Source organism: Carcharodon carcharias, chromosome 16, assembly GCF_017639515.1.
Source record: "Carcharodon carcharias isolate sCarCar2 chromosome 16, sCarCar2.pri, whole genome shotgun sequence".
Taxonomy (NCBI): domain Eukaryota; kingdom Metazoa; phylum Chordata; class Chondrichthyes; order Lamniformes; family Lamnidae; genus Carcharodon; species Carcharodon carcharias.
The window spans coordinates 65,425,141-65,431,140 of NC_054482.1; positions in this window are offsets into that span (position 1 = coordinate 65,425,141).

Genomic DNA, 6,000 nt, shown 5'->3' on the forward strand with positions numbered 1-6,000 from the left:
CAAGTTCTCAACAACAACTACAACTTAGGTAGTGCCTTTAACATAATAAAAAATCACAAGGTGCTTCACAGGAGCTTTATAAAACAAATAAATGCTTCAAATCACATAAGGAGATTTTAGGTCAGATGACCAAAAGCTTGGTCAGTCAAATAGTCAAATTTTAAGAAGTTTCTTCAAGGAGGAAAGTGAGACAGAGAGGCAGGGAAGTATAGGGAGGGAATCCCAGAGCTTGGGGCCTAGGCAGCTGACGGCACAGGCACGCATGAGGGAGTGATTAAAAATTAGACACATTCAAGAGGCCAGAATGAGATGAGCACAGATATCTCAGAGGATCATGTGGCTGATGGAGATTACAGCGATAGGGAGAGGCAAGGCCATGGGGGGATTTGAGAATAAGAATGAGAATTTCAAAATCAAGATGTTGCTTGACCAGGAGCCAATGTAGGGCAGCAAGCAGAGGAGTGATAGATGAACAAGATTTAGTACAAGTAGGACATGTGATTGCACTGGAGGGGGTGCAGAGGAGATTCACCAGGATGTTGCCTTGGATGAAATATTTAAGTTATGAAGTGAGGTCGGATAGACTTGGGTTGTTTTCATTGGAGCAGAGAAGACTGAGGGGCGACCTGATCAAGGTGTACAAGATTATGAGCGGCATGGACAGGGTGGAGCAGCTGTTCCCCTTAGTTGAAGGGTCAGTCACAAGGGGGCATAAGTTCAAGGTGAGTCACAGACTTTAAAAAGTACCTGGATGAGCACTTGGCACATCATAACATTCAAAGATATGGGCCAAGTGCTGGTGAATGGGATTAAGTAGGTAGTTCAGGTGTTTCTCACGTGTCGGTGCAGACTCGATGGGCCGAAGGGCCTCTTCTGCACTGTGATTCTGTGATGTGCAGCAGAGTTTTGGATGACCTTACGTATATGGGAGACCAGCCAGGAGTGCATTGGAATAATCAAGTCTACAGGTAACAAGCATGAATAAGGGTTTCAACAGCAGATGAGCTGATACAGGGCAAAGGTGGGCAACATTACTAAGGTGGAAATTGGCAGTCTTAGTGATGGTGTGAATATGTGTTCAGAAAATAATTTTGTGGTCACGTATGACACCAAGATTGTGAACAGTGTTAGTCTCAGCCTGTTGCCAGAGAGGATTGGAGTTGGTAGTTAGGGAGAGGAGTTTGGAGCAGGGACCAAAATCAATGTCTTCAGTCTTCCCAATATTTAATTGAAGGAAATTTATTCTCATCCAATAATGGATGTTGGATAAACAGTTGATAATTTAGCTACAGTGGAGGAGTTGAGAGATGTGATGGTGAAATAGAGCTGGGTGTTGCAGCATACATGTGAAAACTAATAATTTGGATGAAGTCACTGAGGGGAAGTAAGTAGATGAAAAAGGATAAATGAATGAGTGACACCAGAAGTAACAGTACAATGGCTCCTGCCATAGTTGATATAATTCATGGGGGAATGCAATAATGTTATATTCACCTGTTTGTTACTTACAGAAAATGCTTTTGCTTTTGACTTCAAACAAAAGACAAGCTCTGTAGGATACCAATTCCTTGTCCATATGGTAGACATGCATTATGGGCTTAAACCTGCCCAGATGTTTCCTCTTCTACTCCTATCACTTCTACCTGCTCATTTTCATTTGTGAATTATAGACCGTCCAGTGAATCATCCTCAAATTGATCATCTGCATTGCCTGGAGTTTAAGCATCTACTGAGAGTAAGGGAAGTGCTTGATGCAACTAAACATGAAGTGTCAGGGTCTGTGGTACCATTTGCTCTGGCCACTTTATCTTGGGAATAACATAGAGAGGGAAAAAAGTGCAAATTTCAACATATCCAGAGGCAATACCTTCAAAGAGAGTTAAGATCATTAGATATTTGGTGCATTATGCAACTCCTCAGCAGCTTTGCCATGAGGCTCAAGAACGTGAGCCTGTGTAGGAAGGATAATAATAAATGAAGGTAATTTGCTGGATGATGGCACTAACTCTCCAAATTTGCCAAAATCATCTGGGGGATTATGGCTGAAAAGGATCAAGACATTTTAAGCAGATGTATTGCCAGAAAAGGGTAAGTCAGTTCTGCATGCTACCTCTCTGAAGATACTAGGAAAAGAAACATTTGCATTGGCTAAGATTCAGAAAGAGAAGTACATTTACTTGCTAATTCTCTTGCTGAAACTCAAATTCTTGTGCATTTGCTCCAAAGTACAGCAGACCTTAGACTCATATGTAAGGATCTGGTTGGGGGCCAGTAAAAAGTTTGAAATCCCAGTTATCCACCGGGAGAATAAAGTCACAAGATTCCATGGTCTTAAACAAACAAACAAGCTTTACTATACAAAGCCAGGAAGTTAAAACAATCCACAATATCTATCTTATACTCTAACAGTTAGAATTAACATGAGGGAATTATGAATTAAAAGACAAAATTTGGTCGAATGCACCATACGGCATATTAAATGGCATATGCCCCCAAGATAGATCCTACAGATTTCTCAGCAAGCCACCCAGATGTCAGTGACCACGGTGAGACATAACATCTCATCAGGCGGGATTTCAACTCCTCACTTTCAAAGATCTAGCCTCTGAATTTTCTCAAAAAACTGCTCCAACTCAGACTGCCTTAATAATTGTTCACCTCCTGATTGTTCAATCTCTTCTTCTGAAACTGCATTAAAATTGGATTCACAAAGCTACACTCCTGTAGTAATTACCGGCATCCCTCCAACTCTCTTGCAGACCACTAACTTTACTAAGCTGGCATTGTCATTGGATTTCTCTGAACACCAGTCTCTCGGCTGCACAGAACTATAAATGGCTCCCAGGGCTTTTTCTGATCTCTAACCTTCTCCAGCACAAAACCAGTTACCATCCTCCATCTTCTCAGTTCCCCAGAACTGTTCCTGAGTTATAAATGCCTGGAGCCAGCAAATAGCCATACCCTTTTGGTATCCGGCCTCTTCCCCTGCTGTGGAACACACCGATAAATTGAAACCAGAGAACATTTTTAAGCTCCACCCAGCTCCATGATGACGTATTCTTTCAGCGTTCACTGAATGCTTTTGCTCCAAATTAGCTCTAACTCCCAAAACAAAATATCACTCTGTACTGCAGTTCTTTGCAAGCAGTGTAGCCATCATGTCTCCAGCTCTCCAGTTAAGTAAGCCCACCTGTTTTTTTTGTGGCTCTTGCCTTTCTAGTTTTTAATCCTTTAAGTCAACATGGTCCCAACCTTTTGAGATTAATAGACTTCAAGCTGCTTTAGTTGCATTTATCCCATTTTCTGGTTAAGCTTTGATCTTCCCAAATTAAAAATTACCTTTAAAATATTAATACGAACCATGAACTAGACTCACACGTGTGACTCATTCTGCTACCTTTATTTATATCCTTCAGCACCAAAAATGCTACGCTCCTTTGTTGACTTTTGATAAAAATGCTACCTTCCTTTGTTGGCTTTTGTAGAAAAATATCAAAAGAAACTTACTAAGTATGGTTTCTCACAGCTATCCCAATGCATTTGCCTACTTATAAAAGTAAACCTCCTCCTAGCTTCCAGAATCCTTCATAGTAATTCTAAAAGCAATACATAATTCCCCATTCAATAGTGAGCATAAACCTTTTAAAAAATACAGTTTTCCAATTTTAGGCTCTCCGACAAATGGATGTGCGTCTCTTTACACTTTTTCCATGTTCGCGAGCATATAAAAGTAAAAGGTTATCTTACCTTACAAAATTTGCAAGGCCAGACTTTCTCAGTGCAGGTGCAGATGTGCCATTCTGGGCAAGCACAGTGGCAATTTAGCAGTCTCACAAAATTATGGCTATAGGTTATATGCATTACATGGGAAGAAACATATCAATCTTATGTTATGTAGTGCTAGCGAGAGTCCTTCACATCCACACTTTCAAAAGTTCACTTATCTGTGCATTCAACCAGCTTGGAATAACATTAGTATAATGTGATGCATTTGGGATTTTAGAAGACTGTAATAAAACTGACAAAGTCTGCATTACTGTCTTTTGAGGGGGAAGAAAATCTTTATTCATCATATTAACCTTTTGTAGATTGAAGTAGTATTTCTGCAACAAAATGAAAAATATAACAAGATTAAGACTCTTGCATTTTAAAAGCATTTAAGGAGGTGACAAAAAACATAAAACAAATGTGTCCAGCCTGAAGGAATGGCAGCATGAAATAATCCAGTCTGGGCAAAGTTCAAGTGTATGTGCAGAATACTGAAATTATAATGTGGGGTGTTTTATCAATTCTGAGGAAATCTGCATTATTTCCCAGACCACTATTAATCAGCTCAGTAATAAAAGTAAACTACAATAAAAGTAAAAATGAAAGTTCACAATGTGATTTAGGCTACATTTGTTACAATATTGTCTTGTCATTTTGCAGAATATCCAAGACTAAAAAACAAGTCACATCTTCAATCACTAATTAACAAATTTTTACAAACTTTGTTGGTTTCCTATTGATTTATTTAAAATATATAAATAACTTGATAATTGCTCTTAGAGTTGCAGTTGAAAATCATCTGTAATTTTTATACCTTTTAAACAAAAAGACATTGGGCAGAATTTTATGCTGATCAGGCAGGCGTGCGCCCGACCCGATCGGATGTGAAATCACGTGAGATGACATCGGGCGAGCATCCCGATGTCATCCCGCGGTCTCTCAATATTTTGGTCGGTGGGCACGCGCAGATGTCGGAAGTGTACCCGCTGACAGTTAAGAAGGCAATTAAGCCTATTAACAGAACAATTGGCTCTAATTTTTCGTGGTCCTTCTGACCTTATGGTTGGCAAGTGGGCAAAACGGCCAAGTGGCCTTTACATTTTTCATGAAATCTCATTCAAGGGCGGGATGAGGTTTCTGTTATGAATTAAAATAGAAATAAAAATCTGTGGGCAGCATTTTTATCATCTATATTTTCAGGTGTGTGATTCAGATGCTTGGGACATTTATTTCCGGCTTTTTGAAACTTTATTTGATGGTTTTTGGCTCTGCAGCTCCCTGAGGCAGCTTTCTGCCTTCAGGGAGCTTTCTCTCAGCGCTTAGCCCAGCTATGTTGACATCACTGCCGCTCTCTTCCCTCGGAAGCGCTGAGCTTTTCAGCGCACGTTTCATGATAGCTGGCCGTTAATTGGCCAGCCAGCGTGAACTCGCGGTTGGGGGCTGATCGTGGTCGGCAGTCCATTTCCCGGCTGATTCCAGGCTTGACGGTCACACCCGCGCGCCGAGCTAAAAATTCACGCTATTGCTTATCCTCTCTCTCCCTCTTCAAAAAAAACATGATAAATGATTTTGATAATTAATCTTTTTATATACAGAGATGGACAGAATATTAATCTTACCGCACGGCATCGGAGAATTGTGACAATTATTAGTTGGATATTTATTGTGCAGGGTAAAAGCATTTGTTTCAATTTGTGTGAGTGTGTGTGGAATCAGCCAACTTTGAAGTAAAGATATGTATCTTCAAACTTTGGAAAGTTAGCTGAATATGGTATGTGGCAGCCTTTGAGGTGATGACTGGTGTTAATTAGCAATCCAGATTAAAGAGTTTTTCATTTATATAACACCTATCATGATCACGAGATGTCCCAATGTAGTTCACAGCCAATGACATCCTTAGTGTGGTTACTGTTGTAATCTGGAAAATGTGGCAATCAATTGGCACACAGCAAACTCTCACAAGCAGCAGTGCGATAATGACCAAATAATCAGTTTCTTTTGTGTTGTTGATGGATGGATAAATATTGGCGAGGAAACTGGGGATAACTTGCACGCTTTTCTAAAAAAGTAATACCATGGAATCTTTTAGGTCCACCTGAGAGAGCAGATGGACCTCAGATTATCAACTCTTCCGGAAGACAGCTCCTCTAACAGTGCAGCACTCCTTCTGCACTGCACTGGAATATGTGCCTTGATTTTTGTGTTCAACTCCTGGAGTGTCAATTTATCGTG